The following is a 14,988-nucleotide window of genomic DNA, read 5'->3' as shown; positions in this document are numbered from 1 at the left end:
TTCAGGTAAAGCACTATATTACTTCTAAATTGAAGGATTTTAATGGAGGGTTTGGTCTTTCTCCTATAGAATCACTCATGGTAAAAACTACCCAACTAAAATGTATCACTAAAAAGATTTATAACATTCTGTCTGATCTTAGAATGGATAACTTTAACAAAATCAAGGGCAAATGGGAATCAGACGTAGGCGCTATAGATGCTGAAGCTTGGGATGAGTTGTGTTGTCGTCCTTTTAAAGCCTTGGCATCTAATTCTATTTGGGAAAGGCAGTTTAAACTTATAAATAGGCTTCATATTACACCCGAGAAGAGACACATAATGTTTACAGCTTTGCCTAATCTCTGTAACAAATGTCAGTCTGCTGTTGGTTCCTTTTTTCATTGTCTGTGGAGCTGCCCTGTTATTCTACAGTTTTGGAGATCACTCATAGACAAGCTATGTACTATATTTAATTGCCGACTGCATCTGGGTCCAAGGACTTGCCTGTTAGGACTAAACGATGAGCTACCTGCCGGCTTTCGCAGCAAAGATCTCCTTCACATACTGCTACACTACGCTCGAAAGTGCATTATGGTACTGTGGATTTCTGATAAGGCCCCATCTGTCAACCAGTGGCTACAGTCTGTGATATGTATTATGCCAATGGAAGCCTTCTCTACAGCACTTAAGGACAAACCTTTCCTTTTCTATCGCATATGGGACCCTTTTTTGGCCCACCTGGACACTCCTTCTGCTCAGAGGTTGAAATCGGGCTTAAGGGATTTAGCCTGGCAACAAAGGGACGATTGTTGTCCTTTCTCATTGTTTATTAATATTGCTGTTGGCTTTCTCTTTCTGCCTCCCACGTCCTGCTATACATGTAGATGCATCTTTGTTCTGTGTATGTATATGCTGGTGACTGCTGTTTTCCTGCTCTGCAATTAAAAGTTCAATAAAAAAAGAAAAACATGCTGTACAGTTACAATACGCTCAGTGTTCATGGTCATTTAAAAACTGGCTCTACCTGAACCACTTCAATATTTTATGAAGTCACTGAGTCGACCATTTCTACAGTTTGTTTCCTTCATTGCAGTTAGAGTGCGGCTGGTAAGGATGAAAACACACACAGAGCGTAAATTGTCTTTGTTAGTAACAAACGTCAGCAAAGAAAAGACAAAACACACAAACACTCTCATGATATTCATGAATCATTAGAAAGCATCCAAACATTCTGCTCGTGGACTTTTACAGTCTTATTTGCACTCGCTCATCTTCATAATCATCCTGATCAATACATGACAGGGGAGGCTTTGAGGTAGGCGGGGCTCTCTGCTGATGTCAGCATGAAAGGCAGGACCAGCGTCTGCCACATGTTGGTGAAACATCACAGTACACTGGCGTGGTTTCCTTTCCAGATGTTGGACGTTTGACACTTCAACGTTGAGGCCAACAAGAAGACACAGTTTTGGGTGGGGTTGCTGCAGGGTTTCTAACTGAGCAAAAGCAGAAGCACACAGACCAACAGGGATCAGATGCTGAGTGTTAGAGGAACATCTGTGCTGATCACTGAATGCTGCTGTGGTCTCTTGTTGAAGTTGGCTGGTGGGACAGTCTAATAGTGATATCCTGCCCATCGGAGGAACACTTTTAAAAACACATGCAATACTTTGTTTGTATTACAGCCACAGTTTATGTTATTTTTGTCCTTTAAAAGTGTTGCTGTACTATAAAGTCCTATAATTTGAGGCTAAAATGGCTCAGAGAGTCTCTCTCTCAGAGGATCTCCTTTGAAAGTGGAGACGGCTTTATCCGCTGATCCACGTCACTTTACCTGGATGTTTTCTTTGAAGCTGGATGAAGACTCCTCTCCCTCACTCCTGCTGCAGCTGTGTGGTCCAGTTGGCCTCTGAGGTCACAGTCAACATCTGTAGCAGAAGAGGGGAAATAAAAGTCCAGGTTACCAAAACTGGGAGCTTTTCCAAAATAGAGCGTAACTGGACTTTTTCAGCCTTACAGGCAGATAGTCATCTGAAGCTGCAGCTTTTTCTTTTTAGCTTTTTCCAATCTCTGCTCTCGGCTTTCTTTGAGAACATGTCTGCTTTCTTGGCATGGGTCTGTCTGCTGTTGGTGAAGAGACTAAATCCACATACTCGCTACTAAGATCTCCTCAAGTAGTCTCAACCAGATTACAGTTTAAGAGTAAATGTCTCCTGAGAGTTTCACCTTGGGGAGATGCTGTCTTGCTAACATGCAATCATGAGCATTAATCTATGAGGTGAAAAAGTCATTTTAAAAGCTCCAGCCACAACTTTTATTTCATCTGTGCTTTGGTCAGAGTCCCATCAGACCTCCAGAATGGTGTCAGAGTGTTTTCTATCCACGTGATGAGCACAGGCCTCAGGTCCAGACCTCCACGGGCACCATAGCCTCTTTGGAGCTAATAGGTGCAAGAAGGTTTTGTTGAACTGAAGAGGAAACTGACGAGGAAGGCAAGGATCTTCTTCAGCTCCTCCGAGCCGGGACCTCTTTGTGTAGGCCAGCATTGGCCAGGTAGCCCTCCAGCATCGCTGGATGGCCGACAGTGGAAAACCTAGAGGAGTAGGAGAGAAACAGCAGCTTGGAGCATGTCTTTATACTGTTTAGTCTTTAGAGCCACAGACTTTCTTTTAATGTCATTGTTCAGGATCTATGACTGATTATGTATTTATTGTATTCCTCCATGACTGTGTGACAGCAAGTGGAAAAAACCAGCTTCACCTTTGTTGATATGCTTGTAATTTTAATATTGATTAAATGGCCCATGAAATAATAGAAAGCTCATATATGAAAATGTATTTTAAGAAATAAAATGTTAATCTGAGTACAAAGGAGTACACTCACCTTCTGGTAGATGGAGGTGTAGCGAGCGCTGGTGAACATCCAGGCCTCCTCGTAGAACTGATCACTGATTGGATCCAAAACATCGATGGAGGATCTGTGTAAGCGCTGAGGATCGTCCTGATGGACAGAACAGAAGGAGAGTGAGACAAGTGAAGATATACTAAACAACACTGTGACATGAACTGAGCCACACACAGTTTGATTCACAGCTGATTGACACATTATTTGACCACGAGCAATCTTTTCTGGTTTGACGCCGTCTTTGTAGCCAGAAACCAGCTCTCTCCTCGGCTTCCTTCACTACACGCTTCCCCCACGCCAGTCTCCTCCGTCACTATAAAGGGGAGAGTCATGAGCTCCATCACCCTCACCTGTGCCGTCCAACGTCCCGCCACCAGCCTCCACTGCAGCAGGCCAGAGACCACACCCCTGCCACAATAAGTAAAAGTATATCCTTGCTGTACCCTTAATGCTAAATGTGCTAAATTAACCGCTGCCTTTGCCCCTTTGGGATTATTCTTATGTCACTGGGATGTTGACATTTGACCTTCACATTAGAGAGATGGGCAGACATAATTAGTGTATGAATTTTAAAGTAACAGGTAATAAAGAGAGTGCAGCAAATGTAGTCAGGTTTATTACTCTGTATCACACATGAGTGCCCGAGGGAGGCGGGGCTGACTGGGGAGACACAGGAAACAGAGAGACAGGGCTGACTCGACATGAAACGATGAAACGTGGGACACGGGAACAGAAACTAAACACAGGCTGAAATGAACACTGAGGGAGGGAGAACTAAGATTACTGGGAGCCTGATAAATAAGAAGAACAAAAACCAAGAAAAACAAGAGTCAAAGAAAACCAAAAACACAAAGCATTGGGCCAGGACCCACTGCTGTGACATTTATATGTGATAAAAACATTAAAAACTGCTCAGATGTTGAAATCTTTCTACGTATACTTTAGGTTCAGCTCTCCAGCCTGGCATTTGGTTAAGCATGATTCAAACATTTGATTTTGTTTAACTGGTTTTAATTATAGTTACTTTTTGTGAACATTTGTTGCAGCATTTAAAAATACATCATTTATTTTCAAACTTTTATTTGATTTAGAGCATCATATTTGACCAACGTAAATGTTTTAATTTCATATAAAATAACTGAAACAGTGAACTAAATATCTGAAATCTTTCCTTCCTTAAAAGTTATAATCCTACTTAAGTTATAGTGCAAACGCTTAAGCAACAAATATACTTGATGCTAATTAATTAATATTTCCCTTTGATGTTGCAACTATGCGGTCACTTCTGTCTTTAAACAAAATAATATTTTCCAGTTACAGAAATCATAAAGTCCAAACTAAAGTGCTACTGTTGCTATATGCATTTTATATAAATCATGGATGATGGTCCTGACATGAAGGAAGAGAAAGTTACAGGTTGCATCCTTTGACTTTGTCTCCGTGCCTTTGGGCGATTTTCAGAAGGACAGATGTTTCTGTTCAATTCTTAAATCAATTTTTTCAAACACAAACACTATTTTAAAGCTTCTAGAGAGTAAAATATTAATGATAATTATAATAACAATAATAAAAACAAAAGCTCTCAGATCCATCAAACCAAGCAGCAGAAAGAACAATAACTGAAGAGAAAACTTTAACCTTGTAGACTTCATTATGTTCCAGCTGCTCTACAGACGCTGTGACCTCGAACTTAAGCAGGTCGTAACGTATGTGCAGCTCAATAACTTCATAATCAGACCCTGTGGTATTTAGGCAGCAGAACAACTAAGAATAACAACTACAAATAATGTTTTTAGGTTTCTGTTGTACTGCAAGGTTCTGTACAGGAGAACCAAACCAAGAGCAAATATTACGTCTCATTTACACCTGAGCACGAAGAGCCATCAACATTTAGCAAATTGAATCATCTTTGTTTAGATGCAAGAAGAATCATATAGAAATGAAAAAGTAGAAATAGAAATCCAGAGCAAAGATATCCTCTAATTCAGCGTAGCACACGTGCAGCTGCTGCGATTCACGTAAGCATTCGGCTCGTCGCTGTTGCAGATTTTTCTCTCGCTGTTCTGGCTCACAGCACTGCAAACACAAAAATAAATATCCCCAAAGGTGTGAAAGGGAGCTAATTAGTAAGAGTATTGTTACTCTCCGCAGGAGTAGTCCAGCAGTAGAAATCAGTCCAATAACAAGGTGTGTAACATCTAGCAGGGTGACAAAAAAAACCCAGGGTAACTTCTAAGGACCTCAACGTCTCTCTCACATTGTGTTTTTTAAACATGCTTCCATTTGTCACTTCAGTCTTTACTCTGAAATACAGGAAGAGAAATCATGGCTGAAACAATTTCTCATGAATCCAGGGGTGTGGTCCAACAGTCAGTTTGGTGAGGAAGGTTCCTAACTACATCGTTCCCTCGCTCACCTGGAGACCGCTGGAAGCACTGTGAGAATCATGTTCTTTGATTTCAGAATCAGAATCAGAATCGTGTTTATTGGCCAAGTATATGTGCAGACACATACAGGGAATTTGGTTCCGGTAGATGGTGGCTCTCAAGCACAGCAATGTAAATCTCACACACACAAGTGTCTATATATACACATTACACATACATACACAAAGCTGTGTAAACCAACTATAAATAACTAATCTAAACTTATATACATAAAATACAGAAATGAATGAGGTGGAATGAATACTACAAATGTACATAAGGTGCAGTTGCAGTCTGGCAGTGGGAGCAGTGTGACAGGTCAACTGTTTAGGAGGGAGATGGCGAGGGGAAAGAAACTGTTCCTGTGTCGGGTGGTCCTGGTCTGCAGGCTTCTGTACCGTCTGCCAGAGGGCAGCAGATCAAAAAGTCTGTGTGCAGGGTGTGAGGGGTCTGTGATGATTTTCCCTGCCCGTTTCCTGGTTCTTGAGAGGTACAGATCCTGGATGGAGGGCAGGGGGGTGCTGATGATCCTTTCTGCTGCCCGTACAGTCCGCTGCAGTGTGCTCCTGTCCTGTTTAGTGGCTGCTCCATACCAGACTGTGATGGAGGAGCACAGGACAGACTCAATGACCGCAGTGTAGAACTGGATCAGCAGCTCCTGTGGAAGACTGTACTTCCCCAGTTGTCTCAGGAAGTACATCCTCTGCTGGGTCTTTTTGAGGATGGAGTTGATGTTGGTCTCCCACTTCAGGTCCTGGGAGATGGTTGTACCCAGGAACTTGAAGGTCTTCACAGTTGACACAGGGCTGTCTGATATGGTGAGGGGGAGCAGAGTTGAGGGATGTCTCCTGAAGTCCACTGTCATCTCTACAGTCTTAAGAGTGTTCAGCTCCAGATTGTGCTGTCTGCACCAGAGTGCCAGCCGCACAACTTCCTGCCGGTATGCAGACTCATCACCATCTTGAATGAGGCCAATGACAGTGGTGTCATCTGCAAACTTTAGGAGTTTGACAGCCGAGTTCTTGGAGGTGCAGTCGTTAGTGTAGAGGGAGAACAGTAGTGGTGAGAGGACACATCCTTGAAGGGCACCAATACTGAGGGACCGCGTTTCAGAGGTGCCTTCCAGTGCCTTCAACACCATTCTTCCCTCGGTTCTGAAGGACAAGCTGGAGAACTCTGGAGTGGACCATCACCTCACTACCTGGATCCTGGACTACCTCACCGACCGACCACAGTATGTGAGGACTCAGGGCTGTGTGTCGGACAGGGTCGTCTGCAGTACGGGGGCCCCACAGGGAACGGTTCTGGCTCCTGTCATGGTTCGGATTTTGAGGAAGAGACTACGACTGCATGGTCTCAGTTGATGTCAGAATAGTGATTTTTATTATACATATGTACATATGGGGAAGATGAGCATCACAAGCCTTTTGAGCCGATCTCCCCCGAACAACCACGTCACAAGGTTTTTATTACAATGATGACGTCAAGTCACATGATAAGTATCAGTCAGTTCCCAGAACTCAGAAAGTTCCCCCTATATGGCCTCCAGATATTTCCACTCAGTCCAGCACTCAGAGAAAACCAGTGTGTGTGGTGTGTATATCTATTGTAAGTGTGTGTGTGTCAATCAGGGACCATGTAGGGACCATGTCTGAGACGCCCTCACAGTTAGATATTACTGGAAATGATAACAGTTTGGGCCTGTTCAGAGAGTTTACCTAATATGGACATCAACTGCTAGTTTTTAGAGAAAAACAAGTGTGTATTACATTGTGCACTTTGTGAAAGTATATCTATCAGAAAACTGTCCTCAGACGACCCTCCTATTCTTACTAAGTGTGTGTGTACACGTGCATGTGTTATATAAGAGCGTGCATTTTCTTTAAAGGCCTGCGTACGTGCAGAACTGAACATAGAACTAAGGCAGGGTCCAACAGGACCCACAGGCTTCTGAGTGGTTACAGAACTGTGAAACAGCTTTAAGCAAATAACAAGAATAGTACAGAACAACAGTAGACTGATTAAAGTACTGATAATCTGTGTAGATTAATATTCTAGTCAAAGTAACCTAGATGTGATTCAAAGATTATTCTGTCAACTGGTTCAACAATGGTAAATGATTAATGGTTGATACTTCTGATTATAACTGTGATCATAAGAATACAAAATAAAATATCTCCTGGTCACATTCCTCCTCTTTGGGCTGGCTTGCCAGCCCAACTCACACCAGGATTTGTCTCCAAACCAAGCAAACACGTTATGACACTTATCAACCCCAACACCTCCGTTGTTTTCCAATTTTCCCACAACCCAGCTGATCTTTTAGCTTCAGACTCGAGTTTCAGCCTGTCACACTTCAGGCCACCTGGCCACCTCCTCTTGGAGTGAAGAAACGCCCTCGGATTCTTCTTTCTTCGACTCGCCAGGTAGACTACTAAGCGAGCCAGCCACGTTGCAGAGGATTATTCTGCCTCTGTTTACCACCCGTGTTGTGACTTGGAATACGCCTTTCCCTGAGCTCCCCTCTGCTCATTCACCCTCGTTGGTCTGGTGTTCCTGGATTTCTGCCACCCCTTCATGGTTATTGCTGTGTTAATGGGACCCATCCTTTTGAGGGGACTTCCCGGACTTCCCGGAGCCCAAACGCCATGAGCCTTGGACCCAGGTGGTGTCCGTCACTGTGTCTATCTCTGCTGCGAAGGATCCTCACCTATCTGTGACCTCGTCTGGTGTCTGTTCCCTCCTCTGCAAGAGACAGAAAGCCAACACACCTCTCTTCCTACCCCTAATACGCTAATGTTGTTATCTACTGACCTTCATAGACTAAGTGCCAGCTCGTTACAAGCACATTTGCAATTTGTGTATAAAAGTAAACAAACCTCAAACAAATTGGGCATTCTTAAATCCAACTTCCATTTAAATGTAGTACTCAAGTTTGTGATCATCTAGTTATGCTCCTCACTGGTTCTCTAAATTGTCAAAAAACCTTTAATTTTGCCATACCTAAATTATTAAAACACAAACGAAATCATAGACCCCTTATATAGCTTTTTGCCTTTATGAGCACACTTCAGTAATGAGCAACAACCTGCAATCTGTACCAAAAATCTTCATGGTTACACCTGCAATTAAAGACCAGATGCATTTCATATCCGTGTTAATTCTTCCTTATCTAAAACCTCCTCAGTTTCAGGTTAGTTTTGATTAGTCACAATTAATAGTTCTAGTTGTATTTGCAATCTCCCCACTGGAAACTGCACAAGAACATTACACATCCTCTCCAAAACACTCTCCCGCCAAGCTGTAACCCTGTGTAAAAACATTAGTCAGCAGTTACATGTTAAGCTCCTCCAACTCCCAATTTACCTAAAAAGCAAATCCGTTAAATCAAACAGCTCATTCACACCCACCTGTACATCATAGAGTAATAAAAGATTCAGCACAACAGACAAGTATCATGTTCAGGTTTTCTCCAATCATTAAATCACTATTATTGCCGCAATTTGTTTTAGTCACACTTGGGCAATGTTACTCCACTAGTTTATCACTCAGAGCCCCCTAATGGCCAGTTAGTGAGCTCTAGGTTAAACTGTCCCCAAATTAGTTATTTGTTATTATTACTTGTTTTATTATTATTCTTTATTTTCATGTCACTTGTCTGTTTTCTACTGCCTCCATTCTTACCAAAGCAAAGCAAACATTAGCAGCACACTGACCGCAGTCAGCCATCCACATTCCAGAGGTGCTATAAAAAGATCTCCTGTCAGAAGAAAACATTAAGAACTGTAACGCTGTAAAGAAGAATATATATATGTTAACGCTGCGCAGTTACCTCTGTAAGCAACACAAGACACAAAAATGGCATTTAAAAGTTCACTCATCCTTGAATATTTTGTCATCCTTCTACTCCTGTAAAAAGAAACACACATAAATTCATCCACCCTCTTGTTCTATCTAGGTGGAGGTTAACCTGGAGTCGTGGTCAAGTCCTGTCAGTTTTTACCAGTCAGTTTTATCTCTCCTTCACTCATACATTCATACATTCATTTTTTCTTTCTTTGCTGATAGTGGAACCTATCGTCGCATTTAGTTTCCACTCTCAGCAAAATGACGTCATTTCAAAAGAAAAAGAAGAACTTTAGATAGGATTACATCGTCGAATCCTTTTTTTTTAGGCTAGAACACTTATAATAAGTAGCTTTCTCCAAAGCCCATTTTAATGTGGAGAAAACTCACTTGACACAATTTTCTCGACAGCGTGTAGCACTTTTAATTCCCGACGTGCAGATCTGCTCAAAGAAAAGATTCAGAAACAAAAATCAGTGCACTGTTCAAAATATAAAACAAAATAAACTGAAAGATAACAAAAACAAAAATACAAACGCCCAGGTCTTAGGACTTGTCACTAAATATTCCTCCCATCAGTAAAAATGCCAAACCTAAACCTACACAGAGTCAAATCAACACCACCTCAACCTTTTCCTATTCCTAAACCTATATGTTTTGCATTCGTGAAACAAAATTGAACCGTTTCCATATTAAGTAATTTGAGCTCTTGAAATATTTTAATTCTCTTAATTCTGCCCGTTTATCTCAACACTTATTCAATGACTTTTATTCAACTGCTACTTGGTCACTCAAATTTTACCTGTTCAAATTGCCTAGAGTTCAACAAAGTCTAGATCCCAGTTATCATGAAACTTGAACGGGTGTACGATGATTTACTTACAGTAATTTAGAATCATCACTCAACCCAGCTCTACTACTGGCACTGCGTGACTTTTCTCACACTGGAAACCAGAATTTAGTACAGAACTTTAATACCTCAGGCAATCGTGTCCAGGGCTGGCCCCCCTTTCTCTTCTTCTTTGTCCGTGTGTTCCTCCTTTTATTAAATCTCCATCACAATGATGTGGCGCTCTGAAATAAGACTCACACCGTTAATTCATCGTTTTCACTCTGCACCACTGCTCAGGCTGTTTTCTTTTCTTTTTTTAGTGTACAGTAAACAATTGAGTCGAGGCCTTACGCCCCAGATGTCTCGCACGGGCATCGTTTTCATAACCAAACCGCTCTGGACCCTGCTCCCCAGACCACACAAATGCCCTCTGGGCTTATTATTATAGCAGATTCTGTATTTGACTTTGTTGTGTGCAGCATTGAGCCTTTGTCAGTAAAGCATTCTTCATTGCAGCAGCTGGAGCATTATGTGTCACTTCTTAGTGAATTAAATCAACATTTTGATTTTGGTGCATGGGTGTGTATCAGTTTTCACTCCCTCAACGAGTGCATAAGTGTTCATGTGTGTGTTTCTCTTCATTCTAAGTCGGCGCCTGCAGAAGTGTGTGTCTGTGTGTTGGTGTATGTTTGTGTTCATCACCTTCCTGTTCTGTCGTTTAGGTAAACCAGCGGCCTGAAGCCTGCCCTGGGGTCCTGCCCTCCTCTTTGGGTCTGTTTGCATCCGTTGTTGCAGCTGCCTGCATCTTCTCCTTGTAACTTGACCCTTTTGCTTCTGTAGCTCTTTCTGGGTTTGCTCCTGCTGTTGGAGCTTTGCGTCAGGTCTGACGACCTCCTGCTCCAGCAAGCTTCCACCTGATTTCAAGTCCTGTATGTGAAACTCCACGTCTGACTGATGAGTTCAACTAGCAACCAGCTCCTCCGGAGCCGTGCTCAGTTTCTGCTCTGATGCCTTGAGCTCTTACTGAGGGCAAAAACCTCAGAGTCTTTTCCTTCCACGTCAGATTGGAGTCTGTTTATGTTGTCCTTACTTTGCTCCACGGCCTTCTGCAGCTCTGCTGTTCGGCTCTTCTCAGAGGTCAGCATTCTTTTGCTCACCCTCCCTTTTCCTCCAGGCTTAATGCGCGTCTCGTCACAGCTCTGTCAGCTGAAGCTTTAGCATTCTCTTTCTGCAGCACTGTTGACATCCTCAAGTTGTTGTTGTGAGTCCAGCTGCTGTGGCCTTCAGGGGTCAAAGGGTCAAAGATGGTAGCGGAGAGGGCAACGATGGTTGGGGAGGGTAGGAGTCCAGGTCAGCTTCGGCTTTCAGAAAAAACAAAAACAAAACAACCACAGGTGAACAGGAAAATGATGTTGTGTTGGCTGTGTTGTGTTGGCTGTGTTATCCAGAGAGGGGAGAAACAACGGGGCCTCCTTTTCCCCCCCCCCCCCCTTTTTTTGTTTTTTCTCACCATATACTCAACTCATAACCCCCCAAGTTGGCAGGACAACACAGGTACGTGTTCAAATTCTTAAAATCATGTTTAAAAACCTAAAAAGGAATTTTCTGTCATTCAGTAATCATTTGTCTTAAGCAATCAACAAAAACATGTCACAATTTAACTCTTTTAACCACTAAATTTGTCGTGTCCACACTGGATGGTCAGACCAGTGTCTCTCCTTTTGAAGTTAAGTTGTTGTCCTGCAACCCAGAGAGTTTATTTGTCAGTGTTGGATAAACTATATCATTTAAAAACAGGTGTATGTCAAGTGTTGCTACTTTAACCTTGCTTGTACGTGCACATGTATGTAAGCTGTTTCTTCATTGCATGTGTGGGTGCGTCTGTATATGGGTTAATATAACTTTTTCTCAAACGAGGCATTTCACTAACACGCACATGTGTCTGTTCCTCACACTTCTCATACCTTTCTCTGGTTGTGTGTGGTTTTATTTGTTTCAGTCATTTACCAGGAACATCTTTTCCTTTTCTCCATGTCTTCCGCCAGAGGTTAACACTGGTGAGATTCAGGGACACAGCACCAGAGCAGTTCAGCGAGAAAAACACGCCTAAAACTTCATTCTCTCTTTTCTCCGGGTGGGGTGGGGACTACTCTGGTGTCCAGCCGTGAATTTTATAGCCAAAGCTTGGCTTGTCTCCTGCTGTCGTACTCAGGTTTCCAGATTAAGAAAAAACCACCTGTATGAAGACACTAAACATACATTTAGTATTTGTATAAACATAACTGCCTAAATTATTGAACTCTTGAGGAGGGTTGATTTAACTCCTTACTAACCTTAAACCCCACCAATAACAATTTCTCACTCACAAACTTCTATGCATCCATTTAAACATGCGAAGCCAGCAAAAATTCACACTCATACAGCAAAGCTTTAACATAACCATAATCCAACTCCTCCCTTAAACGGGAGAAATCACCCTGAATCAACCAACTCTATATAAAACTTCAAACAAAGATAAACCACAAACATGTCTACACTTCTGTGTCTGCCACGCAGCACAATAGGCAGAAAATCACCGATTAATCACAGTCTATTCAATTTATACTTAACACCACAACAAAAGAAAAACCTGCTCTCTTCACAACTCTCACAGCTAAAGTCACCAACTCCAAAACCACAGAATTTAATCAATATAGTCAAAACTCTTACCCACAGCCTCTGAAATAACAAAAAACTCACCCAACACTCGGTTACTCTCTTCACTCGCTCCTTCTCGCTCTCCCCATACAGCATACACGCTCGCTCCCGCGGACCCGCTCGGCCCCGCGGGCTCACTCGGCCCCCACCTTTGTTCACTCTCACAGAGACAGAGAGAGGCAGCCTTTTCCTTTTTTTTTTTTTTTTCCTCAGCACTCATACACACACAGAATCCCCTCTGAGAGAAAGAGGGAGAGAAGAGAAAAGAGTTTGTAGAGAGGAAGTTTAGCAGGAGTTTCAGATTTAACACATTTATAAAACTTATTTACACTTTATTTAGACTCACACCTAGTTTATATCTTATGTACACCCGGGCCCGCATAGACGTCGTATGCCAGAAGAGGTTACACCTAAGTTTTTGACTAATTTAAAAGCATCTATAGCCCAGGCCTCGCCTTGCTGATCAATTACACGCCTCGGGGACGCCACCCCGAAAACGGCCCGATTACTAAGTTCTAATTATTTTATAACCACTTCCCGCAACTGGCAGGGAATTCCACGTCCGACGCTGGCACCAAACCCACGCCTTCAGCTATACTTAAAACTCACAAGGCAGCCACGTTAAAAGGTCACGGCCGGGTCCGCGACCCTGTCGATCAAAAAATGCAGTATAAGACAATCACCCCTTGATTGTCTAGCCTTTTTAGGGAGTCCGAATCCCCACGGACGGCTAAATCCGGGCAAAAGCCTAAACGCGCATCCGCGAGTAGGAGTCAGTGCCACCTGCTGGACAACTCTGCATTCCTAAGAGACCGCGTCTCTAGTGCTAAAATAAATTTAGTTACAAGTTATTACTTGTTTTAAAAGCCTCACGGTGAGCTCTCAGCCCCGTTTAATTACCTGACGCCCGAGACCGCGTCTCTGCTAATCGATTAAACCAAATCCCCTACACTAACCAGGTGACTGCTGGCATCCAGCCACCCACATCGGTTTCCACACCTTAAACCGTGTTATTTGTTTCCACACACCTTAAACCGTATTATTTTAACCTCATATAACCTCTTAAACCTCTTAAAATTCGCTCCCACAATAAGCAGCTATACCTTTTATCAGTAAAATATTCCCCAAACATCTAACACTAATTACCCCAAAATCACCACGGACCGAACAGAAGCTCCACTGAGTGAACCTTTAATTTAGCACTTAATTTCCAATTCGGCACCTTTGGAGATCCATCAACAGGCGGTGTTTACCTCTCATATTTCGGGGCCCATCACTCAGTGTAGCTCCTGGCCGTCCGTCTGACACCACTTATACCCCAGTCACGCTCCATTTGTCCCTCCTCAAACCGGGTTTTTCGGCACCAGAATTGTCATGGTTCGGATTTTGAGGAAGAGACTACGACTGCATGGTCTTAGTAGATGTCAGAATAGTGATTTTTATTATACATATGTACATATGGGGAAGATGAGCAGTACAAGGCTCTAAGCGCTAATCTCCCCCGAACAACCACGTCACAAGGTTTTTATTGCAATGATGACGTCAAGTCACATGATAAGTATCAGTCAGTTCTCACTTCTATGTCCTTCTATGGCTAAGAACAACAACATTTTCCAGATGTTTCCACTCAGGCTTTCCTGGGAACATAACCAATAGTTGTGTGAGAGTGTCCGTTTCCGGCCAACAAAAGTTCACCGTGTCCTCATATGACTTTACTGCGGCCTGCCTGGACCCACAGCTTCTGCTGGTGTTTTTGACACATAATAGAGTATTACTTCTAGAATGAGTTTTATCCTACGTGTTCTGAAATAAATGGTAAATGATACATGATAAACTGATGATAAGTAATACAGACTAATGAAGTAACGATGAAATAATAACAGTGCCTTATGACTGATATATAGTGACAGTAAAATAGGATGTTTTCCTCAATAGCAGGTACAGATGATATTCCCCAGTTCTCCCACAGCTTTATTTTGGTGCTACCTTATACCCTTCAGACGTACTCAGACTAGAACCTCTGTCCGAGGAGCTTTTAGCCTTTATTTTATTGCTGCAGCTGCGAACAGTATTTCTTATAACTCAGCAGTATAATGCATCATAAAATAATATCATTCATTCACAATAAATCAGCAGTCTAATCTCATTCAAACCAGTTTAATAAATGCAATAGTCATCACCTTCTTCTAATCCAGGAGAATAATGCAAACTAAAACTACATAATAATTCACAATCTTTAATTAGGGGTATAACATGGCATAAAATAATATTATAATCTCACATTGGCAAGGGATCTTTTTAGAGT

At 42.4% G+C, this 14,988-nt stretch overlaps 2 long non-coding RNA genes across 4 annotated transcripts; both read right to left on the bottom strand.

The window, feature by feature from the left end:
* Positions 1-1,107: 1,107 nt before the first annotated feature.
* Positions 1,108-5,352, bottom strand: LOC120738630. Of its 3 annotated transcripts, none has more exons than XR_005697027.1 (4): positions 2,862-5,352; positions 2,330-2,571; positions 1,813-1,906; positions 1,108-1,607 (listed from the first exon to the last, which is right to left on the bottom strand). It is a non-coding gene; the product is annotated as an uncharacterized LOC120738630 (long non-coding RNA). The 3 variants fall into 3 exon arrangements; XR_005697028.1 differs by having other exon boundaries at positions 1,108-1,474; XR_005697029.1 differs by having other exon boundaries at positions 1,108-1,470.
* A 1,318-nt stretch (positions 5,353-6,670) lies between these two features.
* LOC120738785 lies at positions 6,671-14,326 on the bottom strand. The gene is made up of 2 exons (XR_005697053.1): positions 12,650-14,326; positions 6,671-12,590 (listed from the first exon to the last, which is right to left on the bottom strand). It is a non-coding gene; the product is annotated as an uncharacterized LOC120738785 (long non-coding RNA).
* Positions 14,327-14,988: the final 662 nt, after the last annotated feature.

Source organism: Simochromis diagramma, unplaced genomic scaffold (genome assembly GCF_900408965.1).
Source record: "Simochromis diagramma unplaced genomic scaffold, fSimDia1.1 OVJJ01000026.1, whole genome shotgun sequence".
Lineage (NCBI taxonomy): Eukaryota > Metazoa > Chordata > Actinopteri > Cichliformes > Cichlidae > Simochromis > Simochromis diagramma.
Note: the sequence above shows the minus strand (reverse complement) of the source record. Positions and strands in the feature narration are given on the sequence as shown.